Here is a 26,994-nt window from a genome sequence, read left to right on the forward strand (position 1 = left end):
CTTCAGTCAGTGCTTGCTTGAGTCACAGTAATTGTGGTCCCTTTGTGTAATCTCCACTACTGCTCATTTGCTCTTGAGATAAGTCTGGCTGCTCCGCTACTGCTACCACTTTAACAGTGTAGTACGGGCTTGTACCAAAGGTGAACTTGTATTACCACTTGTAGTCGTAATTGTGTGTAGTGGTCCCTAAGGGCACTGCACAGGATTCTGCCTAACACTGCTGTACAGCGGTGGGATTTTTAAGTATAGTGATTACACGTAGAGTGCTGCTATTACCTTGGTTCAACTAATCACAAGGCTAAACACCACTAATTCTGTTAACTGAAAAATCATTTCAAGTATGGAAAGCTACAGTGAAGAGAATCTCTTAAACTACACTGCTGAGGTTTTGACAACCATGTGTAGAGACAAGAACCTCTCTGGTAAAGGGAAGAAATCTGAACTGGTTGCTAAGTTATTGGTTAAACACAGTCTGGAGAGTGGTCAGAAGGGCCTACCGCTCCAGCAAATGTGGATAATGATGTGTCTGATTCTGAGAGTATTGGACTAGAGGAAGTAGAAGAGTCCTTGTTAGGAAACCCTACACTCCCTTACCTGCTCAGAAAGCACTACCTCTGTCCACAGGGACCCACACAGGTCCTACACTCACTCCTGAATATATTGCCCTTGAGAAAATGAGACTTGAATTGGAAGTGAAACGTATTGAGGCACACATTGCCATGAAACATCAAGAGTTAAGGCTAAGGGAAATGGAGATGGCTCATGCTTTAGAGATGAAGAAATTGTCTTTGGAAAATGCTTCTCTCCCAGAATCTACTAGGTCTTCCAGCCCTAAGAGACCCTGTATGCCAAAGGAAATGATTGGTATGTATGAGACTAAACTTGATGTTTTGGATTGGTTAGCTATGTTTGAGTATAATCATGGGATTCAGGGTATCACAGGGAATCAGCTGATTCCCTGGCTTTTCACTAGGCTCCCCCCTGTTGCATCTGATGTGGAAATGGAGTTGGGGGAGGTGGATAAGAAGGATTATGAATGTGTGAAGCTAGCTTTAATAGCTAGATTTGGGAAGACCCCTTCCCAGTACCTTAAGAGGTTTAGGACCCTCAAAAAGCATGATGGTACCCCTTGGGCTACCTGGGTGTGTGAATGTTTGAAGAACTTAGATGGTTGGGTTAAGGGTTACAAAGTGAACACTTATGAAGGTTTGAGGAATCTTGTGATGTTGGAGTCAATCTATGATGCCTGCTCTCCTGAGCTTAGACAGCACATGGCTGATTCAAAGGAGATGCATCCTAAGAAGTTAGCTAAGGCTGCTCACTTGTGGGTTGCCAACAGGGCTACTCACAAGGATTCTGGGGCAACTCAGAAAAAGGATGAGGGAAAGCGGTCAAAGAAAGACACCAAAGACAATTCCAATAATTCCAATCCAAAATAGGGCCCCAAACATAACGAGGGTAGGCCACAAGGGAAATCGAATCAAGCTAGTGTACCATCTGGTCCCAAACCAGATCGAGGTCAGAACAAACCCCAATTCATTAAAGCATTTGGAAAATGTTTTGCTTGTGGGTCAAATGACAATGTGTAAGGGGATCCCAGATGTAAGGGTAAACCTTCAGGGGTCCACACTGTCTCCTTAGCCTTCTCCCAGGTGGATGAAGTACCTATAGCCAGTGGAAACTTTCAGTTACTAGCTGATGAGCCCATGAGAGTCTAAGCTAGTGTTTCTTTAGTGTCCTTGGGTCTTTGGGAACAACAGAACTTAGATGTCTATAACTCAATCCCAGATAATACAAAAGAGTATTATAAAGATAGTGTTCTTGTGAATGGTCAGGAGACCCCTGCCATCAGAGACACTGGAGCCAGCATAACTGTGTTTGATGAATGTGTTTTCAAGGTAGAGGATGTTGCTAAGGCACCCAAACACCTAACCAAGTTAGCTGGAGGCCCTGTGCAAATGGTTCCCTAGTTACCAGCTCTCATCTAGAGCAATGACATGACTGTCAGAATACCTGTAAGTGTGCAAAGTGACGTGCCTGGGAGAGTCCTGTTGCGTAATGACCTTAAAACTCTTGGAGTTGTGTCTGATACCCCCAGGCCTCCCAGCAAAAGGAAGCAGTCACTCACAAGGTCTGCTAGGGAGAGAACATTGAGAGGCTCTCCTGGGGACTTGATAGAAGAAGCTATCACCCCAAGTCCACAAGACTTACTTACTGCTATTGCAGGACAGAAAGAGACAAAGGGGAAACCCAAGACTGCCAGCAAGACACCAGCAAGCACCCCTGTGCCCAGAAGGACATCAACACGACTGTCCAAAGTCACACCTGTGACTGCTCCACCAGCTGAGGATGAGTGTGAGGTTTAACCCTGTATGGTTCAACTAGATACTGAGGAATCAGATCTAGAAGAAGACCTTACTCTGGTTGGAGATCTTGACCCTGTTGAACATCCTGAGCTGCAGTCTTTCCTGGCAGAAGGGGGGCCCAACAGGGCAGACTTCAGCAGAGGACAGAGGGAGTGTCCTACTCTTGAAGGTCTTGGCCTACAGACAGCTTCCCAGCTCAATGGGACAGAGCCTGGAAAGTATAGGTTGCACTGGGAAGGTGGCCTCTTCTACAGTGAACCAACTGAGTCAACTCCTGGAGACTGCAAAAGACTTGTAGTACCTCTAGTGAACCAACTCCAGTTCCTACAGTTAGCCCACGAGATACCTTTGGCTGGTCACTGAAGTTTTAAGAAGACCAAGGGAAGGCTCTCTCTCTACTTCTACTGGCCTAAAATGGGCTCAGAAGTAGATAAATTCTTTAGGAGCTGTCACACTTGCCAAAGCTCTGGCAAGAGTGGAGCCAAGAATGTGGCACCCTTGGTGCCTCTCCCAGTGGTGGGAGATACTTTTGAGAGGGTAGGGATTGACATTGTTGGTCCTCTTGATCCTTCACATCCTCAGGTAACAGGTTTATCCTGGTTGTAGTAGACCATGCTACTAGGTATCCTGAAGCAATGCCTATGAGAACTGTTACGGCTCAGGCTGTGGCTTAGGCCCTACTTGGTATTTTTACCAGAGTAGGTTTTCCTAAGGAGGTGATATCTGACAGGGGATCCAATTTTATGACCCACTACATGCAAGCTTGTGGAGTCATCACCTGGGTTAGTGGAGAGGTTTAACCTTTGCTTTGGTGTGCCGCCAATGATCTTTGTCTGAATGCCAGCAAGACGGAGATCCTCCTCATCGGCACACCATCTCCATCCTTTTCCTTCACTCTCTGGCCGGCCTCCCTTGGCCCTCCTCCTACCCCTACCTGCGAGGCTAAGAACCTTGGTGTCATCTTTGACTCCACACTTTCCTTCTCGGCCCATATCTCTGATGTCTCTAAAAAGTCAAACTTCTGACTGCACCTCCTCAGAGGTATTCTGCCTTTCCTCTCCTTCCCCCAGAAGCTCATGGTATCCCAAGCTCTGGTTCTCTCTAGCTTGGACTATTGTAACAGCCTCTTTCTAAATCTACCTGCCTCTACTCTCTGCTCCTCTACCACTTATCCAGAACAGGACTGCAAGACTTGTCCTTGGCCTCAAGCCCTGGGATCGTATCTCTCCAGCTTTTAAATCTCTCCATTGGCTCCCAGTGGATACAAGGATTACATTCAAAACCCTCTGCATTGTCCACAAGGCTTTCTGGGGCCTGGGTCCAAAATACCTTCAGCTATCATTCCGCAAATACCTCCCCTCTCGAGCTCTTCGCTCCTCTACCTCTAACTCCCTCAGGGTCAGTTGTTTTTCAAAGATACGAGCTGGGGGTAGATCTCTATCTTCGGCTGGGGTCTCCCTCTGGAACAGCCTCCCTGCCACTCTAAAACTTGAGGAGAACCATCTCCGGTTCCGGAAGCACCTCAAAACCTTTCTCTTTGCTTCTGTCTTTGCTCCCCTTCTCCCCTGCTGATTTGCTCTCTTGGCACTGTGCACATGGCCACACTCTGTCCCCTGGGCCCAGGTACCTGCTCACCCTGCCACCTTCCTGCACAGCCTCCTGGCCACCCCTTGCACTGGGGACTGTATCTGTACCCAAACAGCCCCCCCACATTTTTCTTCTTTTTCTGCACTAATTCAGACTTACCCAGTCTGCTGCCTTAAACACAGCACTTGCCACTTGCTGGCTGCACTACCACAGTTTGTCTCAATTTTCTATTTATTTTATCTATCGGCGCTCCTCGGCTTCTGCACTTTCCACTCTCCCCCTTCCATGCACTTTTTCTTTTTTCTCTTTCCCATGCACTTGCGCGTTCTCAATGTCACTGGGCCTAGTAAGATCGTTTTTATGTTGGGCTGTGTTCTCCCTTGTTCCCCTCCCTTGCCTAGTCGCGCTCTGAAACACTTGTGTACGAGCGCGATACAAATAAAATATCATATCATATCATAACTATGAAGAGCATGATAGGTGCTTTAGAAGAACCCCTTAAAAGAAAGTGGGACCTTCTACTGCCATGCCTTCTCTTTGCATATAGAGAAGTCCCACAGGAGGGAGTAGGTTACAGTCCCTTTGAACTTCTCTATGGCCATTCAGTCAGAGGTCCATTGGCCCTGATTAAGGAGTGGTTGGAGAGTGCTCCTTCCCCCAAACCAGTCAGAGTGACTGACTATGTGATAGGTCTCCAGAGGAGAATGTCACACATGATGGCAGAAACAAGTGATAACTTGAGCTGGTCAAGCTCTGGTCAAGCATTGGCATGACCAGAAGGCTAACATGGTTGAGTTTACTCCAGACCAGCTTGTTCTTGTTATGGTGCCCACAAGGCAGAGGGCCTTGCAGGACAAATGGATAGGACCCTTCAAAGTTGTGGGTAAACCTGGAGAGGTGAACTATCTGGTGGACTTAGGCAATCCTAAGGAGGCTCCTAGAGCCTTTCACACCAACTGTTTGAAGGCTTATGTCTCTAGACCTGAAATGGGAGATTTGCTTCTAGCTTCAGCTCAGAAGGAGGAGGAGAGTGAACCTCTGCCTGACCTCCTCGGAGGCTTCCCTTTAGATGAGCAGGTGGAAGGAGTTACTCTCTCTTCCAGTCTAACATCTGACCAGCAGGATGAGTGCAAATTACTGTTAAATCAGTTTGCCTCCCTGTTCTCACTTTCACCAGGCTTGACCCCTTGGGGCCAGCATGATATCCTCACTGGTGACTGTTTGCCTGTGAAAAGCAGGGGGTACAGAATGTCAGACAATGTAAGAACCCATATAAGGAATGAGGTCAACAAAATGCTTGATCTCGGGGTTACAGAGCCCTCTACTAGTCATGGTCTAGCCCAGTTGTGCTTGTACCAAAGGCAGGATCCAAGGAGTTGAGATTCTGCATGGACTATAGAGCTCTAGATGCAGTCACCAAGACTGAAGCCCATCCTTTGCCTAGGACAGATGAGCTGGTGGACAAACGAGGTGCAGCCAAGTACCTCAGCACATTTGACCTAACGTCAGGCTATTGGCAAATAGCCCTGACAGACCATGCCAAGGAGAAAACTGCATTCTCCACCCCAGTAGGCCTCTACCAATTTAAGGTAATGCCTTTTGGATTAAAGAATGTACCTGCTACATTTCAGAGGATGGTCAATCAAGTTCTGAATGGGATGGAGGACTTCTGCATGGCATACTTGGATGACATTGCAGTGTTCAGCCCTACATGGAAAGAACATATTGACCACCTAGGATATGTTTTGCAGGCTCTTGAACAGGCCCATCTGACCATAAAGGCAAGTAAATGTCAAATTGGTCAGAGCACAGTGGTCTCCCTTGGACATGAGGTAGGAGGAGGTGAAATAAGGCCATTGCCTAGCAAGGTACAAGCTGTACAGAACTGGGCCACCCCTACTACTCAAACCCAAGTGAGAGCCTTCCTAAGTCTCACTGGGTATTACAGGAACTTCATAGAGAACTATGGGACCATAGCTTCTCCCTTGAATGTCATCTCCCCACCCAAATTTCCTAAAAAGGTTAGGAGGAATGAGGAGTGCAATGAAGCCTTTGAAGGCCTGAAGAAACGCCTTTGTCAAGCTCCAGTCATAAGAGCTCCTGACTAACACCAACCCTTCATTGTATACGCTGATGCTTCTAATGTAGGTATACATGCAGTCGTTAGTCAACTGGATGAGAAAGGTAGGGAACATCCCATTTGTTTCATCAGCGGGAAGTTAAAGGATCATGAGACAAGGTGGGCAACAATAGAATGTGAATGTTTTGCTATTGTGTGGTTACTTAAGAGGTTTAGACCATACTTGTATGGATCTACCTTCACTATTCAGACTGACCACCAACCCTTGAGATGGCTGATGCAAATGAAAGGGGAAAACCCTAACCTACTCAGATGGTCAATCTCCCTGCAAGGGTTTGATTTTACCATTGAGCACAGAGCAGGAAGTCACCACCAAAATGCTGATGGTTTCTCTAGGATGTTTATAACTGTCTAGAGGTATGAGATCCATCCAGGAGTGGTTTCAATCCTCCTGTCCCTTAATCTGAGGGGGGCGAGTGTTAGGGAGAATTCTCATTCTATGGCTAATTTCCCTCACCTAGTGAGTCCCCCAGCAGCTTTGCTGGATTTCTGGAGTTCACTTTTTCCACTTGGTAAGAGTGTGAGCCTTTTTCCCACTCTTACATGTGTTTTGCCATGTGTATTTCTACTGTTTGTGTGATCATGGACTCTGGAGCACACCACTCCATGAGGCCCACTTTTGGGTGTGTTACACAGCACCTTCAGTGCAGTGACACCGGGTTGTCTTTTAGACTTCCCACTGACTCCATTTTTCTGGGGCTGACTACTGTCCCCCAGAAACATGTAAAGTTGCCATTGACTTTATATAGTCACTTTAAAACTACAGACCCAGTACACCCCATCTTACATGGAGTATTGGAAAGGGTTAATTCCTACCCCTTTTTGTCTGTGCCTCTCTGAGATTTGTTGTGCTCTTCTAACATTTAGACTTGTCTGGTGGCAGTGGTATCTACCCTTACTTTTCTACCGCGATTAAACTACATAAACGTGGTATTGTTCCAGGCTATTGGGGTAGCCTCGAACTTAAACCCGCTTGCCCAAATACTTTTTATTTCTGCTCAGGTCGGGTTTAGTCGCCATTTCTTTTTGTTAAAGTCCTTCTTGTCTTTTACTTTGCGCAACGAACCAGGTTTGCCATCTTCGTTCACCTGTTTTTGGCGGGCTTCTACAGAGAAGCCCCCCTCTTGGCGTCTGGGTGTCTAGGGGGGATGAATGTGAGGGAGGGGCATAGTCACTCCCTGCACAGGGTCTCCATGGAAACCCAAGTTGCACTTTGTGTTGATTGGCTGAAGTGGTTGTCTGGCCTGGCCAACCCCCCTGCTGTGTGATTGACAGCCAGGCTCTGTGAATGGGGTATTTTCGCATAAAAGGCAGGACTCTTGGGCTGAAGTCAGAGTCGCCACTGGAACTGCAAGGAACCAAAGAGAAGCGGAGAAGAAGATGGCTGCTGCAACCCCGAGTCCAGGTGAAGCCCTGCTGCATTCCTGAGCTATCTACCCTTCAACGACCAGAGAAGATCCAGTCCGGCGTCTTCTTCCCTTGAGCCTGGTGGGGTCAACCAGCTCATCTTCCACAGCCAGAGGATCCTCTTCGTGGTCGAAATCGCTGCACACTGCTGTAGTGGTCCGGATAGCCATCTGAAGAGCCTCTCCTGTTTTAAAGGAGTGCACCTTTTATTCACTGTTGCTGCTGCTGGCCTCATCCCTGGGTAGTGCAGATCACTCCACACGTCCTCCTTCTTGTCCCCACGACTGAAGCTCCAGGAACCGTGAGTCTGCAGGAAGCTATCAGGAACAACTGCTGTGGCACCAGCTTCTTCAAAGAATAAGGTACTGTGTCCGACTTCGAGGAACTAGGTAGGGTGAACCCTTTTCTCCTCACTAAAGGCTTGTCTTTTTCTTCCTTCCCTCTTATAACTTTTGCTTCCTCTCTTGACAATATCTAAGTACTCCTGGCAAACTTGAATCGTGAACTATCTGACTGTGTGATCCTAGACAACAGGAACCCTGTTCCACTTGACTCTGGCGCAGGCCTATTGACTTTTATCTTCTTGTTAGAAAGTTTTCTCTGATTCTGTCTGCCTTGACAAAAGTATTGCCTATGATTTTTATCCCCAACTCTCTTGTGTTAACTCAGGTGCTAACTGTGTTTTAACTCTGGTAACATTTCTTCCCGCGGGTACGCATATCTTTAGTAAGACCGAACTGTCATTACTGTCAAAAAGTGATCGCGTAGTAACCCACGGTAACGTCTTTGTTTCACAACACCGGTCTGTCAAATCCTAATGTACTTACCTTGAATTGATCTGCACAAGAGGAATTGGTTGTGTGTAGTATATTTGAAGTGTGGTTTTAATTTAATAGAAGTGAAGTGTTTTGTGAACAGGTGGTTTAAAATAAATGTACTTTTACTTTTTAACCAAAATTCTTGAGTCAGTGTTTGCTTGAGTCACAGTAATTGTAGTCCTTTGTGTAATCTCTACTACTGCTCATTTGCTCTTGAGATAAGTCTGGCTGCTCCGCTACTGCTACCACTTTAACAGTGTAGTACGGGCTTGACCCAAAGGTGAACTTGTATTACCACTTGTAGTCTTAATTGTGTGTAGTGGTCCCTAAGGGCACTGCATAGGATTCTGCCTAACAGCGGGTATGCACACTGAATGCAAAAGGACTCAACTGCCCGGCCAAGAGGTCACTGGTTGCAAGGGAATTTAGAAGGCCTGAAATTGATCTTTTATTCCTTCAGGAGACCAAGTACCTTAAGGGGGAGGAGTGTAAGATCCCAAGCGGGCTGATAGGGGGAGAGTTTTGGAGCTCGGGAATAACGAGGAAAGCTGGGGTTGGGATCCTGGTCCGGAGAGGACTCAGGATGAAGGTCACAAAAGTATGGTCAGACTCGGAGGGGAGGGCAGCATTGGTCTTGGGTTTGATCAGAGACATTAGATTCCCTTTTGCCACAATGTACGCCCCGAATCAGGGACAAAGGAGGTTTCTACAGAGGACCCTAGAGAAAGTCATGAGCAAGGGACTGGGGCAACTCATAGTTGGGGAGGATCTCAATGTGTGGATGGATCCCAATGTGGACAGGCAGTCAAAAACCCCAGGGGGACAGGAATTGCAGACACAAGGGGGCAGAGCCCTAGACACAGCTATAGACCTATATTGCCTCTGGGTCGTTTGGCGCCACTTACATCCGCAGGAGAGGGGGTTTACCTTCTATTCCCCATGCATGGGACCTCCACGAGAATAGACTATCTTTATATTTCAAGGGACCTATGGGATCTCGCCCTGGGATCAGCGATTCATCCGATTAGCTGGTCGGACCATGATATGGTGTCTGTTGATATTGTTTGGATTGGTCTCTGCCCTAGGAATGGTAAGTGGCGGTGTAATGAGTCTTTGTGGAAGGACCCAGTGTTCAAAGACATGGAGAGGGGTATCAGGGAATTTTTTAAAATCAATGACACAGGGGAAGTTCATAGGGGAACTGTGTGGGATGCCGCGAAGGCCATGTGGAGAGGCATACTAGTCAGAGAAGGGACCCGTAAGAAGAGGGAATGTGAGCTTATTGAAAAAGGGCTGCAGGAGAAAATAATATCCTTGGAGAGGAGTGGACAGTTACCAAACAGTGACAGGGAGGCCTGCATTAGCGATATGAGGTAAGCCAGGGAGGAGTTGAGTCAGCTGGAGGAAGGGAAAATTGTTTGCAACTTGCAATTTCTTAAACATGCGTTTTATGAAAAAGGGGACAAGGCAGATGCTCTTCTTGCCGCAAGGCTAAGGGGACAACGCACAGAGAGATGGGTCTCAGAGATAGAGGGAGGGAGGGGCGTACAGAGGTCGCACGTGAAGGGGTCCAGGAGGTCTTTGCCTCATTTTATGAGGGGCTATATGGGAGTGAAGGGACGGCCTCTGAGGTGAAGATACAGAATTATGTAGCTGAGTCCCACCTGCCACTGCTATTGCAGGTGGAATCCAGGAACCTGGAAGCGCCCATTACGGGGGAAGAGATTAAGCTTGCAAATGGATGCCTTCGACCCGGGAAAGCTCCCAGGGTGAGGGCTTCACCTCAGGGTTCTATAAAACCTTTCTACTGGCCCTCCTCCCCTTTCTGATAACACTGTTTAATGATGTCATGGATATGGGGAGGGTCCCCGACTCGTTTGGCTAGGCCCTCATTTCAGTAATACCAAAAGAGGGAAGGAACCCATGTTCCTTTGGTTCATATCACCCTATTTCCCTATTAAACATAGACGCAAAGATATACACCAGAGTCCTAGCTGCCAGGTTAGAAGTTCACTTGCCTAGATTGGTCCACTCTGACCAGGTGGGGTTTGTCAAGGGACAGACACCATGAGGAAAATGCTAAACCTGATAAACAAAACTCCAGAGGGGCATAATGGCAGTCTACTTCGCGTCGATTGCATGCGTGGCTGTGAAGAGGGATACTCGTGCTGGTTTGATCTAGGCAGAGGGACAAGACAGGGGTGCCCCCTGTCCTCAGCTTTGTTTGTACTCTCCTTGGAACCTCTTGCCCAGAGGTTGAGGGAAGACCGCAGGATAGAGGGATTCAAGGTCGGTGCAAAGATATACAAACTTGGTCTATATGCGGACGACATGCTCCTGCATGTGGTGAATACACTGACCTCGGTGCTGACTAAAGTTGGTTTGATTGAACAGTACGGGCATTTGGCAGGGCTCAAAATTAACAAGGGCAAATCACTCCTTTTCCCTCTCGATAGCAGTAGGGATGATGATCTGGTGCGCTTCCCGCCTCTGGGCATGAAATTCACCCTGGGAACGATTAAATACTTGGGTATTAATGTCACAAGAGAACTAGAGGGGTTGTATGAAGCAAACTTCCCCACGCTGATGTCTGAAATGGACATGGACTTAAAAAAATGGAGCAAGCTTACTATCTCCTTGATGGGGCGATTGAATGCACTCAAAATGGTGGGTCTTCCGAGGATTCTATATCTCTTTCAAATGCTGCCGGTCTAGATGCTTCTTCAGGGTCATTAGGGGCCCTTTGTTGCGGTTTCTCTGGTAGAGGAAGAAGCCATGGTTCTCTACTGAGGTGCGGCTGGTTAATCTCCAGCTAAGCCCGGGGATGGTGGGAGAATGGTTTTGGGTGCCCAGGACAAAGTTATTATGCAGGATAAGGGAACACCCCATTTTAGGGACCATTTGGAGGAAGAGGGTGGGCCTGGGGCATGTTACATCGTGGCCCTCACCACTGGGTCCTCTTTAGGTACCGGGGGTTATGGAGTCTATACCGAACCCAGAGAGGTTTCAGGCCTGGTACGAGGCAGGGTTAGAGAGGATTGGGCAATTATGGAAGCACAGGAGGTTAATCTCAATAGTCGACCCAGAGGAAGCCCTGGGGATAGGTGCACTCTCAGTCTTCTCGTAGTTGCAGCTTAAGGCGGCTCTGACTTGTGAGAAGTGGAAAGAAAAGATAGAGAGAGCTCACACCTTTTGAAAAGATACTGGATACTGAAGATTAATCCAGGGGTTTGATAGGGGCACTATATAGGGTCCTGGTTCCGACAAGAAGGGGGTCAATAGAGGGATTATAGCAGCGCATGGAAAAATATTTGGGGACTGAACTTGACCCCCACACATGGCAAAGACTATGCAGTAGGGCTTATAAGACCTCAATTTCCTGTCAGTACAAACTGCATGCCATTCAATTATTGCACAGGTGGCAGTACGACCTGGTTAGGCTTTAAACAATGTAAAGGTCAGTGAGTCCATTGTGTTGGCATGGGTGCTGATTGAGGGCTGACTATTGACACGTGTTGGGGATGTGTGGAGGTCCAGTCCTATTGGGAAGAGGTCTTGAGCTGGATCAGAGACCTGGGGGGGATCACAAGAATTAAATCACTGATGCTGGTTTTATTCGGGCTGCAGGAACTGGATGGGGAATACGTCAGGCTGCCGAAAATGGTTCATGGCCTACTTTTGGCGGGGAGGGCATGCTGGGCAACACAGTGGAAGTGAGTAACACTCCCTGGAAAGTCTGAATGGGTTGCCAAGGCTCGAAACTTGTACTTTATGGCGTGCTTTTCGGCAGCAATTCACGGAGAGCACGTATCGGTGGAAATGGGGTGGGTGGATTTTTGTACTAGATACATTCCCTAGACGTCAAGTGAACTCTCTCCTAGTCAGGGCAGAAGGTATCTACAAGGCCCCTGTGTCACTCAGTGCGTGAGTCACCACTTTAAAGCAAGGCTCGAAGTTGCCTCAGAGGACTCAGACCCTCCAGAGGGTTAACTAGTGTCATTGAGCATGTTAATGCCAACAAATGGTAGTTATGAGACAATGAGGGGGTGTAGATTTGAGGGTTGGGGTGGGAGGTAAGGGGAAGGGACACTCTTTTGCATTGAGTGGGTTATAATGTTTGGCAGCCGTGGGAAGCGGCTTCGCTGTATTTCTGTAGAATTGTGTCCTTTTGTTTGAAAAACCAATAAAGTTCAAATAAAAAAAAAAATAGTCCATTTTAAGTTGCCAGTCACCAGGCACCTGAGAACAAACAAAATATGCATCAGACTCAACAGAGTCTCGTTTATCAAAGCCCCCGGTGAAATGGTCCACTCAAGAAGATTCATCAACTGGATTTAGTTGCCTATCTACTTGGGCAGACCCCACTGTGTTAGCCACCCTCCGAAAGGAAGCGATATCCTTATTCGAAAGCATCCTTTGAATAGATTCTAGATCCTGCTGAAATAGTCGTGTACGATGGGCTCCACGCTTATTCTGATAAATCTTCTTTGTTTATTTTATCAAACAGATGGCCTTATCACTATCCCACACCAAGGCATTTTTTAATCAGTCTGATTTTGGTACGCATTCTCCATCTTTCTTGAATCACTGTGGGATCATAGCAATGAATGTGTTTCGTTTGAGATTGGTTAATTCTGGAGGAAATCCTACTCTGCTTGCCCCTCAAAAAACTTTCAAAATTGTTCAAACTAAATATCTTAATTTTCCACTCCCAGGAGGTGGTAGCCATTATACCGGCAAGTTTATTTATCATATTAAAGGCTTTACTGTGATTCAATGTAATTCTATTTTTACAGGGGCTCACCATCATATTAGTAAAATTAGACACTTTTGCTATGGCCAGGGGAATACTAAATTCATTGGTGACCATCTTATGGTCACTTCAATCTTTTATACTATTACATTTTTTGTATAACAAGCAAATAAGTATGCATCCACAAAAGCATAGGGCCTCATTACGACCCTGGCGGTAGCCGTGCCCTTATTAAGGGCACGGCTGCCGCCGGTAATGATTTTTTACCGGAGCCCAGAAAAGGGCAATAACCGGGTCATGCTGACCTTGGCGGACCCGGTTATTGCCCTTTCCTGGGCTCCGGTAAAAATGAATCCCCATTCCCATTTGAGCCCTATTGGGCTCAAATGGGAATGGGGAGGATGCTAACAACGGGCCCGTTAATGACGGGCCCCTTGTTAGCATCCTGGTCTGCTAGCGGGTTCCGCTAAGGACGCCTGGTCTGGCCAGGCATCCTGAGCGGGACCCGCAGCAGACCTCGTAATGAGGCGGCCCGGAATGAACGGTGCCGGTCCCTTACCAGCAATGTTCATTCCGCGGCCGCCAGGGTCCTAATGAGGCCCATAATCTAAGATAGATTGTTTCGTATTGCGAAACCAAGTTTATGTCCCCAGACACAGCACCATTTAACCTGAGCAGACCTAATCCTTCCCCATAGACAATCCTTCTAGCACTTCACAGTCAATACAAGAAAAATGTAAATCTCCTCTCAACAGTATATTAACCCACACCACGTTAGACATCCAAACGCTAATAAAAATGTTCAGATGATCTAAAATCGGATATAAAAAACTTTGAAAATGGTGCCAGTATATATATTAACACGCAGCAGGATATGTTTCACCCCCAAGAGCAAGAAAGAAAGCACAACAGCTAACATACCATTTAATGTCAAAAGAACATACAAATGTGATACCCATAGTAGATTTGATAAGAATCCAGAGGCCTTGCGCGGGGCGGCCACTCTCCCATCTATTGCTGTTTTAAAAACCGTATGATAACCATCAAACATAGGACATTTTGTGTCATACAGGTTTCTTGCAAAAGAAGAATGGCAAATTATCTCATGATATCACCCAAAATGTGGTTTGTGAAGAGGTTAAAGTGTCCACACGAGTTCCATGATAGTACTCGAAGGTTTGACCGGTTACTAAAGAGAATGTTGTGCAGAGGCCATTCTGTTATCCTGTTTCTTTAGGGCTCCTGCAAGGCAAGCAATGTCCACCAGATCCAGGCCCACATGGGACCCTGAGTTAGTCCAGTGGACTTCTCTACCACTTACAGAGTCACCAGTAATAGAGATTAACACATCTTTTAACGGGGAACGTGCAAGTGTAGAGCAGCCCATATGACCTTGTTGTTGTAATTGGACATCAAAGGGAGCAATGTCATATCCCAGCTGATGTAAAGGATGGGCCTCCCTAATAATAGAGTCATAGACAATTTTAGAACCTATATCTAGGACTGCTAGTGTGCTCGAGTTGGATCAACGAAATCCACTCGATCAAGGTCCTTTGTTGATATTGCTCGTAAACTAGGGATTTCTGTCAAGAGGGCCAGAATGCACAACCTGTTTGGGACAATGCACCTGTTTTCTGATAGTAGGCATTCAACAGTCAACTCCCAACACTATGATTTAGAGGACTCTTCACGGGGCTTTTTCTGAGAGTGGAGGGAGGACCAGCCCACCCAACTAGCCGGTCCTACAGGGCCCCTTCCACTTTTAACCACTGATAGTGTGCCTGCCCAAAGCTCCCCTCAATACACTATGCAACCTCTGGGTATGATGGTAGCCACTCCTAGCATCATGGTCAAGCCCCGCATCCACAGGATGATTTAACAAAAGTTCAGCCAACGTTTGGGGAGGTGCTTCCATATGGACCCAGATTGATGTTTGTTCACGTTTTCCCGCAACGGGTATGATAGTTTCCAAAATCTGCAAGACACTTGTAAGGCTAGACTGTAGCGGGGGATGGCTTGCATCCAATTGTGTCGAGGGAAATGACGCCAGGGTATTTCCCTGGCTAGGAATAGGGAACCCTTGGAGAAAAAAAACAGCAACGATCAGCTGAGACCCATTAATGGTCAGACGGTTTAACGATACACCACAGTTAGAATTACACTGACAAGCTAAGTTTAACATTGGGTGGGTTACGAGAGGAGCAAAGCCCAGAGATAAATCTGTTTGCATTGAAGAATTAACTTGTTGCGGCCTAGCAGAGGTTAGAATTGAGGCCAAAGGGCCCTGCTCCTCGATTTATTCCAACCAAAGGGTTTCAAGTTGTATCCGATGTTTCAAGACACAAGGCTTAGATTCAAAGTCTGTGATTTCCCTCACGTGAATATCTGGTAAGTTGAGAGACCTCCAAAATGTTCATGAGTCTCCCCTTTTCACCTTCTTTGATTTCATATTTTTAAATGTTTTCCTCTGTGAACCCGTAGATTTTCAATCGCCCCATTTTGTATTGCAGGGCAATGGTTGCAAAAAAAGAAGCTTCTCCATCTAATATGATTACTATGACTACTGAAGGTGGCCCATCCATTACAGTTATACAGGGAGCGGAGGAGCCAACATGGCCTAACTCTGGAATATTAGAGACGGGAAAAGGTAGAGTAACTGGGTTGGATCCAAAGTGAGCTTTCTCCATCCCCGTACTCTGAGTCTAAATTGGAGGTGGACCAGGATGTACATTATTATTCTGCGTAGACTGAAATAAATCTTTCAATTTGGCATGAGTGCCGGCATTACTGAGCTTTGTCAATATAGAGTCCAATATGACAGAATGAACCTTGGTTTCCTTTTGAATGTCTTCAAAAAGAGCAAGAAGATCACAGAGAATTTGATTTATTTCTTGAGGGGTGGGCTCCCTCTTTTCCAACAGTGTACAATCAATTTGTTTTATCACTGTTGATAGTCTCCTATGTACCAGGTGTGGACGAGTAGGATGTAATTGAATAATTGGAATCTGAATGAACAGCATTGGAAAATATCGGAGGAGTGTTTAAGTAGGAATCTCGTCACGTTTCTTGTCCTAAATTTGGAATGAACTGAGCATCAGATATAGCTAAAAGTTCCACATCTGTAACGGTGGTTTGAGGAAACATGTCTGCTAAAAAAGTAGATACGGATGTTGAGGCACCACCAGTTAACCCTGATGTACTTGGCTGGCGGGTCGTTTATGTTAAATGATTTAGAGATCGTGTTAAAATAGGAAGTGATAAACGCCAGTTTACCGGGTTTATCACTATGCTGGTTAATTGCAACATTATTTGTTAAAGGACTTGCGGGCCGAAAACGACCTACATGAGACTCTGTGTGATCTGAATCGAGGGCTACCAAACATCCAGCTGGCTTCCGCTAAAACCCTTCCTGGTTCTTGTAATGGTCCGTAAATCATAGGCGTTCTTAAGAGAGTTGGAAAAATTAGGCCCCGATATATCCAAGCAGGAAAATCAACTAAACCGCCTGAAATACTTGGCAGAAAGGTGGTTATGAAAAGTCAGGCCAATAAGAAAGTTTGCAGCTTAGTGTTTCAAAAGCACTAAGATAAGACAGGAGCAGACTTGCAGATGGCTGCGGGAGTAAAAGAAAAAAAAAACTCTTACTGCAGCGTTGAGTGGAAAATAGCGCCCTGTTATATAAGCCCTGAAGCATCCTCATTAGTCTGCCCTAGTCTGTCCTTTACATTGTTTTTCGTGCCAGCGGTATGCACCTGCCAGGTGTTTTTAAACTCTCATCCCTGCACTGAGAGTTAAACGTGCAGCGCTTCAAGCCAAAAAGTAGAGGAAGGTAGAATCCCAAGACCAGCGTTCTTGGGTAAGATCAGCTGTCGTAGTTGGTGCTTACGCCGGCAGAGACGTCGATATAGAAGGGCAAACGGGGCACGTGCCCCGGGCCCCCACTCTAGGAGGGGGCCCCCACCTGTCAACAAATCTGGGGGGACGTTAAGGTGGTCCAAATACTTGACATCCTTAATTGCAAAACGTAGTTGTCATTTGTTTGCCCAGTATCTTTAACAGAACAGCAGACTTCCTCTTTGATTATGGGGATGCAAGCAGCACAGGTTAACCTGCGAGTCGCGTTCACTGGAGGGGCCTCGTTTATGGGCCTAACTTTTAGCATGGCTTGCATTGCAGCTTGTAAAAAAAGCACAGACCATAGATCTCCATGATTAGTTTGTTTTTTTTAGTGGGGCCTGAGTTCAGAATGGCTGCTTGTCTTGGAAAGAGCAGGACACGTAGGTACTGAGTCCCCCAAACCATGGCAATACATGCCTGTGCGATTTATTAACTCAGAAACCTATTTATTGATAGGATAGCTCAGCAGGTTGAGCGCTTGCTGCTACGATCTGTGTTTGATCTGAACGTCGCAGGTTCAGATCCTGGCAGGGCCAACTCAGCATTTATCCTTCCGGGGTTGATAAATGAGTCCCAACTTCAATTTAGTGTATGCAAATATGTTCTATGTAAAGCGCTTTGGTGAAAGCGCTATATAAATAACACTTCATTATCCTTTGTTTTTGTGCAAAGATGTATATTCTTGTGATAACCCATACAGATAAAAGTTCTCAAGGGAGATTTGTGTGCTGTGTAAGGACAGTTTGACCGGTAGTCAGACTCTGACTTTCATCTGTTTTAGGCTGTTCAACTGAGCTGAGCAAATTTGTTGAAGTCTACATTCGTAGATAACTATGTTAGTGCTTCATGTGTACTGCATGCAGCTGTATTTCTCCTCACCTTATCTACTCGCAGATGTTTGATAGGTGTGGATTTCACAACGCGTCATGTTTTAGTATGTGCACCCTAAATAGCTGCACCACTGCCCCTACTCTCTGTGATTTCCCACTGTGATCTTTAGGATGTCTGAGAAGCATTTCAGTACATCTTGGAGTCTAGTGTGGGTTTGCATGCCACATGGGTCACATGCACTTCCTAAACTGGAAGGAGTGTCCCGTTTGCCCTGTTATTCAATTGCAGAACAGAACACTGAAATCTTATAAATATTTCAGTGAGGCTTGTATGCTCCTTTATGTTTCTCCCCTTAAATGTGCGTACTTGGGCTTTCCTCACTGACGCAACAAAAAACCTTTCTAACAAAGCAACATCTTTGACAACCCCAATTCCACCTTCGTTTCCCACCCCATAATCTCTAACCCACCTATCTCAAACCTTTCTCACAATCATACCCACTGTTTCTCCTCTTTGACACTCCTATCACACATTCCAGATCTTTCAGCCTTCCACCTGCCTCCTCTGTGTTTCTCTCCTTCTATGTTACTTCTCTCTAAGGAGCCCTGCACTTCTTTCTAGCTCTACTTTTCTTCCCTCTCCCTGGTCACCTTTATTGTCCAGTTTACCTCTTTACTTGTCCTCTAGATTGTCACTCCTACATATCCCTCATTGGGCTAACATTTTGCTTCTCTCTCTACTCACTGTCCCACTAGGTCTATCCTCTTCCTGCTCCCCTGCACCTTCTTTGTCACTCACACATTCCATCCTCTCTCTCACTTGTCTATCCCTTCAATGTACAGTCTTTCCTCTACATGATAAGCTTATTTGTCACCTCAACCTTGTTTCTTCCTCCACTGTCTCGTCATGTCTCTTTTCTCTCTTCTTGCTCCCCCAGCCCATTCTCAGTTTTGTCCCTCCCCTCGCTCACCTTCCTTACCTCTCCATTATTGACTCGCCATCATTGTCCTCGCTTCCCCTCCTTGTCTTTCCCATATTTTCTGTCCCTCTTCTCTATCTCGTTCCCTTTGGAATCTGTTGTCTGCCGCCTTTGACTGCCACTTCTGTTGTATGCGCCCTCTGCTGTCGTTAGCTCGTTTTCGCTGTTTCTTATTTTTCCTCAGCCCATGTTTCCCTCGCTCCTCCCGTGCATCTTCCTCATCTCTCGATTCTGATCCCGATTCACCTTCATTATCTTTAACTTTTGTCTCCACTCTGAGTTGCACCTCTCTCTCTCTCATGCTCCCTATCGCTCATTGACTCTCCCTCTCCCACGCTTTTGCTCACTCACACTCACTCCCTCTTTCTCTCACCCGTCCTCTCAAATACACTCACTCTCTACCTTGCTCTTTCCCTTCCTGCTTGCTCCCTCCTGCTCTTAGGATGTCTTAACCTCCTTGCCTATCCTCCCAATCTCTGTTTATCTCTCCCTCTCTCTGCCATTGATCCTCCCTCTCTGCTTCTCTATGATTGCCACCAGTAGTGCACCAGGGCACTAGCAGAATGGCTAAAATTGGGTCAATCAGTTGCTCTTTGATTTCCATACCTGCCCTCTTGATAGTGTTTACTGCTCAAAGATTAACTTGCAGGATAGGTTCCATGTCTTAAAATCGCGGAAAAATGGCTGTGGATACAAAATATGGCGGCAAAAATGCTGTGGTGTTGCCGCCACAATCATGTAAAGGAGGCCGGGGATATTTAATATTGTAGGATATTGGATTAAGTTGAGCAAAGAAATAGAAGTCTTGTCAGTTCAGTTTTGTTTTTGGTGCTGGTTGATTGACACACTAAAGCCGGTCAAGCCTTCGCTCATCTTGTTACAGGGGCCTCGTTGGCCTGACTGCTTGCTACTCAGCAGAGTCACCACACAGGAGCTCATCATCCAACCCACATTTATTGAACCCCAAACCCACGCCTTGATTAAGACCCCTATTGGGTTGGAACACGTGTTGGCTTTAGCGTGTCAACAAACCAGCACTAAAAACCAAACCAGTGACAAGACCTCTCATTTCTTTGCTCTATTTACTCAACTTAATCTAATATGCTACATTATTAAATATCCAGTGCACTGGTGCATGCGGTTCTCACAAACCTTTTTCTGAACTTAAGCCTTTGCACTGAAGTTAGGTGACTGCAGAACAGTCTTTATGGAATCTAAGCTAATTGAAGATTCTAGCAGTGATTCCAAGTTACATGAATAACATTAGTCAAGGTTTGAATCTGAAAGAAAGTGGAGTGCACCCAGTAGGGGAATCTAGAATAATGTTGATGGTAACCTCGTACTGAACCTAGGAGCATGTAGAATTTAACCTCTAAACTATGCTTAGCCATCACCTGTATTCTGGGTCACTGTTTAGAATGTAGAAAATAGATCTAACCACTCACTCCACATGCATAGGGAAACAAGCCAAAGGCACAGCCACAGACCCACACACATCAGCCATTACACACCACTTGAAGATACTTCACACAACACCTCTACCATAAGAATGCAGCTAACGCTTGCGAGAAAAAATCATTAAGTAGCTACACACATTGGGCCTCATCAGGAGTTGGGCAGAGCAGTAAAAATGTGGCAGTAATTTATTACCACTGCATTACCACTGCACCCAATCCCGAGTTTGGGCAGAAAATTGGGAGATTCACCTCCAGCTTTGAGTTTGAGGTAAATCTGCTGACTTTCCACCCATTTTCGGCGCATTTACAGTGACGCAATTTTCACGGTGGTAAATTCGCCGAAAATACAATTGGGATTTACAGCCTTTCTGCAACTCGGGATCCAGCGCTAACAGCGACTGAACGAGCTGGGGTAACGCTATTTGCGTCGGTGGTATCCCCGCGGATTAACCGCTGGGACACTGGCCAACCCGTGATGACCCCCATAATCTCTCTCCCACTCTCACATATCTAGACCACTTATCACCACCAATACACATGCAAGCTTGACATGGGTGACTTGCAGGGACTTGGCCACCTCTCATATCATTGTACTGGCCAATATGCACACATGCATACTAGCACCTTTTTGAATTTCTTCCCATACCTGGACTACGGTCCCCTTACCCCACTGCCCCCTCCCCGAGGACATTCATCCTACAGCGTGTAGTGACCAGGCTAATGGTGAAAGGCGCTATACAAATTACATTACATATGCAAATTCATCATCCTTGTCTCTTTACAAATACTGAGCTCACTCTGTGTGATGTCATTTTCTGTATTTTCGCTTACAGTGAAGTCTATACATATGCAAATAACTGTAAACATAACTGCAACATAACCTATTTCAGCATTCTGTTTACACACAGTTCTTTGCATAGTTCAGATCTGTTTCCCATTGTCCAACCCATTCATGTCTTTCATATCTGTTCCTTGTAAGCCTTAATTCTGCCTTAGTTCGTAATAATAAGAAAACCTTTCAGGTAGCATACTTTTGTCATCTTGCAGCGTTCCTATGGAACAAAATCCCTCAGATGAAAACGATGATCATTCATGATGTAGTTAGTCACCACATCATGAATGATATCCTCATTTCTGGAAGAACATTACTACAGGCTTCAATCTGTTCCCTGTATAGTCTTTCTATTCATCACCATTCACTGGTAGTGGTAATTACATTTTCTGCACAAACACCAAAAGAAAGAAGGTTATGTTGCTTTCATGTTACAAGACTACAGGAGAGAGAAGAGGGGCATGCATCTATTGCATTTCTCCCTGCACCATTATTAGTTTCAGTAAATTAAACCTAGTTCTAGGAAAGAGTCGGCTGTGTTACTTCTGGTGAATTTGACTTGAGGTTGTTTGGGTTGGGGGCAGGTGTTAAATGGGCTATGGGAGGGGGCTCCCAACTCTATCTTTGCCCCGGGCCCCAAAAACTGTTAAGATGGCCCTGTACACCGGCGCTACGCACCTGTAATGTGTTTTTTAACTCTGCTCCCTGCTCTGAGAGTTAAAGGCATAGAGCTTCAAGCCAAAAAGTAGAAAAAGGTAGAATCCCAACACCTGCGTCCTCGGCTAAGATCAGCTGCCGTAGTCTCTGCTTCACACCGTGCTACGTGCAGCTGCTACGCGCCTGCCAGGTATGTTTAAACTCTCCTCCCTGCACTGAGAGTTCAAAGCACAGCTGTCATGCCTGCGCCATGGGCGCATACATTTGCGATCAATATGGACCTTATTTCCCATTTGCGAGACTTTGGTGCTTTTCTATTTTTCCTAACAAACTACACTTACCACAATGCACTTGGCTATAACCATGTATTCCTGGCCATTCCTATTCGTCATCTTCGGAACTACAATCCCCAGAAGCCCTAGGGATCTGCTCTGCTTCCACCAGCTCAGGAACAGAGAGGGTGGTGGCCGATTGTCTGCAGGTGTGCTGATCCAGGTGTGACCAATTAGCCTGCCTCTGTGCTGGGCAGAGCGGTATAAAAGCTGCTGCCTCCAGGGGCTCCGTCTCTTGCATTAAGAGTCCATCCGGCACCTCTTTTGCTTCGAGCTACAGATCTTGTATGCGGTTCCTCCTTACTTAGGGTCAGGCAGGCATCATGATAGGTTCATGGGGAAGTGAGTCTCACAAACAGGCATTCCATTGGGCAAGTTCACTCGGAACTGGCTTGCCCCTTTCTGTCTGTTTGCAGGGAATTGGAAGCTATGCTTGGCGGCCATGCCACAAGTATGAGTGCCTGATTCCTGTCTCTGATGTCTGTTTCCTTGGAGTCTGGGATGCAATCCATGTTAGCCTTTGTCCATCAGACGTGCCATTATAGGACACCAACTTTGCACAGCGCACCACAGACGTCGGACAGGCTAAGCAGCATGCATTTCTCTCTTTCATCATCATCCTGTGTGTTCATGTGTGCTTTCCATACTTGCCATGGATTATTTGCTAGATATCTGCTGGAGACACACGGGTATCTGCTATCTTGCCATCATTGTGGGTATTGGGGAGCTCTGGGGAATATCCTATTTAATGTCCCCCGGGGTCGCATCACAAGCAGGCGATTCCTCCTGGGCACCAGATTTTTTAGAATCCCTTTGCTGATGGGGCCACAGTGACCTTGTCACAAAGGTTCTCCCCTTCTTTCTGCCCCCATCTCTTGCCCTTTAAGTTCCTGGTATGGAGTGTCTACCTAGGTAGTCCACATTAGTTTGGAGTTTTCCCTCCCTATGTTCTACCATAAACACATAAAGCTGAAGACACAAGAAGCATCAGATGATCTAGGGATTTGTGTCTTTATTGAAGGTCAATAATTTTAAGGAGGCATGGCCAGTAACTAACCACATGCGAAGGGGGGAATATTCCTAATAAGAGAGAAAAAGGGCAAGATATACCTTGTTGTGGGAAGGGCACAATAGCCCTTATGAGTAATGGAGAGAGAAAGTTGAGTGATACCTTAGTGCGAAGGGCACCAGACACCCAATAGTGAACTTGTGCAATATGATTCTGAAGAAGACCAGTGGTAAAGAAGAGTGTGGAAGCTATATTCCCTGAGAATGTGTTGTAATTATATAACCTGGGATACCAGTAACTCCATGATAAACACAATCTGGTAACTATATTATTGGACTTATACTGACGCCTTTGAGCTAGGCCTGTCCCAAAGAGAATGAATACCAATTATGTTGAAGATAAAGTCCTAGACCCTTTAAGCAATTATCCCAGCCAATTCCTATTTGTTAGTAAAGTTTAATCCACACTTCCAGAGTCACAGGTTTTGTCAATCCACTACACCTGTGACCTGCAAATTTTACACAAATTGCAGCACTATGCTCTCAATCCACTGTGCTTTCTTACTGATTTGGTTAGGTATTCAAAAGTTCATCTTCCTAGACTGAAAACAGAACTTGCCCAAAGCTGTGTCCCAGCAGTCAATGGTCATAGAGGCTGCATTTAGATAAAGGACAGGTCAATAAATAAAAACACTGCAACTCTCAACTGCGGGACAAAGCTACAAAATTGACTGTTGCTCAAGGTGCCTGTTACTGCACTCTGTGAGCTGTGAATTACTCTAGGTATCTTAGAGAGGTGGGTAAAATTAATCTGTTATCACAATGGGAGTCTGTTTAAGTAATGTGCAATAGCACAGAGAGGATTGCTTACATTTATAATTGTGTGTAAGCTGTTATCTCTCTGCTAATTTTATAATTTCGATGCATTTGTGTAAATACAGCCTGGAAATCCAGCAGGGCACTGATACTTAGTGGTCGAAGTGGGCGGAAGCGGTTGGGAGCGGTGCTCCTCTAGTTCTTTAAACTAAGTTTTACTGTTCCTATACTTTTATTTTAAAAAGAAACGGTTCCGGAATGGTTTTGTTTTAAAATAAAAGTGCAAGGAAGCAGTTGAAACTTGTACTTCACTGCACTGCAATGAACGCTCCCTTAAACAGCAGGCACGGTGGTTTTGTAGTGTGCACCGGGTGGGGCGTGGCGATTGGGATTTGTGTCGAGCAGGAAACATAGTTCCACTACTTCTTTTCATACACATCGACCACTGTTGATGCTGTTTTACACAAAATCATAAATGCAGCCAGAGCCTTGTCATGATTGCCATTTACTCAAATTCCTATGGATTTCTGACCTGCAAAAAACTGGCGGAAATCATAGGAATTCCTAGATTTACGCTCACATGAAAATTCAATGTGGTATGGTATAAAGCGTATAAAGCGCAAACAATGACCTTCAAAAGGCATCCTGGCGCTGAAGAAGAAAACAGAAACCATGCTACCCGGAAATCATAGGCCAAGATGTCCCTATCGAGGAAATAGGAAAGTCTTCAGTTTGTGTCTGAATTCCATATAGTGTTCGGTAAGGCGGGGACTCATTGGGAAAGAATTCCAGAGTCTTGAGGCCTGGATTGAGACCACCCCATCTTGCTAAACTAAATCTAGGCACAACCAACAGTCCTGCCAATGCTGAATGTACAGTATGTGAAGGAAGATATTTGCAGCACCTATCTCCAAAAAACACTAACTGGAGATTGGAATAACCCTTGTGCACCAGGCACAAAGCTTTGAACCTAATGTGGTGTTCAACTGTAAGCCGGATAAGCGAATGCGTGGCTGGCAAAACATGCGCCCTGGGTCCTAAATGAAGCACCAGCCTAGCGTCCGCATTTTCAATTATTTGTAATTTCTGTAGTAGCACTTTGGGTAGCAGCAACAGTGTTGCAAAAATACAACCAGAGAAAAGACAAAATAATTTAAAAATCTCCAGAGATACCGTGATGGAAAGAAAAGTTGATCTTTCTATCATAGAAATATGGCAATCGAGAGACAAGTTTGAATCCAAGCAAACTCCTAGATCCTGCTCTTTCTGGGCAGTAGCTGGACAGCTACCAAGGACTTTGGGCCAAAGATTATCCAGACAAGGATCTAATAATGGACATTCTTCTAGTACACTGCAAGCATAGACTTTAGCATGTCTAAAGGAAAGAGATATTAAGATCTTGCTTTTTTTACACAGATTCTGATTAATCCACAGACTAACTTGCTCTATACAGTCCCCATGACCATCCATTTGTTAATTGTCAGAATAATCTAGGTACAGAATCAATTGCGCATCATCCATGTAGATGTAAAACCTGGCTCCAAAAGATCTAATTAGGTCGGCCAATGGTCGAACAGCAGCGAAGAACGGGGTGGACCCAGTGGTATTCTGCAAGAGATGGATGGACTTTCTGATCAAAAGGCGGAATTACAACTGTTTGCATTTTACCCATAAGAAATTATGTAGACCAGGCAAAAGCCTAATCTCTAATACCCAGATCATGGAGGCATGAGAAAAGAATGTCATGGTCAATGGTACTGAATGCTGCTGAGAGGAGTAACAAAATTAGGACCCCCACCCTTCCACTATCCACAAGCCGCCTGATGTCATCCATGAAAGCAACCACCACAAGCTCAGTCCTACAGCCAGGATGAAACCCTGCCTGTGCATCACCCAATAGTCCCTGTTTATCAACATAGGATTGAAGCTGTTGCATTAACACCTCTAATAGTTTACTTGGTTAGGGAAGCAAGGAAATCGTGCAAAGGTTAGCTGGATTATTCAGATGCAGAGATTTTTGTTTTTTTGAAGAGGCGTAACCACTGTTTTCTTCAACCGATCAGGATCTACACCAACCTCCAAAGAGCAATTTATTATTAAAAAAAAGTCTGCAGCCACCAGCATTCTTACTTTAGTAAGAATCTTGATACTGCAGGGACAATGAGGTGAGCCTGAAGAGTGACGTGTTTCCACAATTTATACCAGAGATGCGGTTGCGATAAGCTAAAATAAAGAAAATAGATCCTTAGATAAGGTACTTCATAGTCCAGAACCTGAGACCTTCAATTTGGCCATTTCCAGATCCGAACCATCTAGATCTCTTTGAATAGTTAAGATTTTATCCAAGAAAAGGTGCAACACCTCTTCGCAGTTTGGTTTGACTTGAATGCGTATTTCATGCAAGACATGTATGGGGCATGCTGAAGCAGTGTTTACACTCTGCCACCCACTCAGTATATGAATATTGCATGGATATTAAATTACGAAGTGCTCCCCCATCAGACACACACAAAATGAGGCCTGCTGGTTTTTGTTTTTTCATTACAGTTTTGTTGGTTTACAACTGATAGCATGCAAACAATTCACAAAAATACAATCACAATTTGCAATATACCCAATAGTCAGGGACAAGGAATACTCAAGCACAATTTGTATTTATCCTCCCTTAAATACAGAATCCCATTTGTTTGTTGGATACATGGAAATTGAGCAGGACAATGATGTGCACGGCCCTATTAAAATGGCTGGTGTGATATCTGATCTTTTATGGTTACCATTGTTACATGAAGCACAGGACCAATGATTTGCCCAACGCCATTACTGGGATCAACATAAAGATTCAGTGAGACTGACAGAAAGGGAAAGCCACACAGAGAGAGAGAGAGAGAGAGAGAGAGAGAAAGAGAGAGAGAGAGAGAGAGAGAGAGAGAGAGAGAGAGAGAGAGAGAGAGAGAGAGAGGGAGATGCGGACCAGACATGCAGAGTGCTGCAGAGGAGGGAACGTCCTCCTTTGTGACAGACCCAGTAAGCAGCAGCATGCAGGCGGCATGGAAGGCAGAGAAGCGTGTAAGCCTGCGGAACACTGCTACCTTCACCAAGAACAGGAGCCAGAGG

At 45.6% G+C, this 26,994-nt stretch overlaps 1 protein-coding gene across 2 annotated transcripts in view; it reads right to left on the reverse strand.

Moving 5' to 3' along the window:
- MYO15A (myosin XVA) overlaps positions 1-26,994 on the reverse strand; it is a 3,541,761-nt gene that overhangs the window by 730,832 nt on the left and 2,783,935 nt on the right. The window lies entirely within an intron of this gene.

This window comes from Ambystoma mexicanum, chromosome 2p (genome assembly GCF_040938575.1).
Source record: "Ambystoma mexicanum isolate Mex_15411 chromosome 2p, UKY_AmexF1_1, whole genome shotgun sequence".
Lineage (NCBI taxonomy): Eukaryota > Metazoa > Chordata > Amphibia > Caudata > Ambystomatidae > Ambystoma > Ambystoma mexicanum.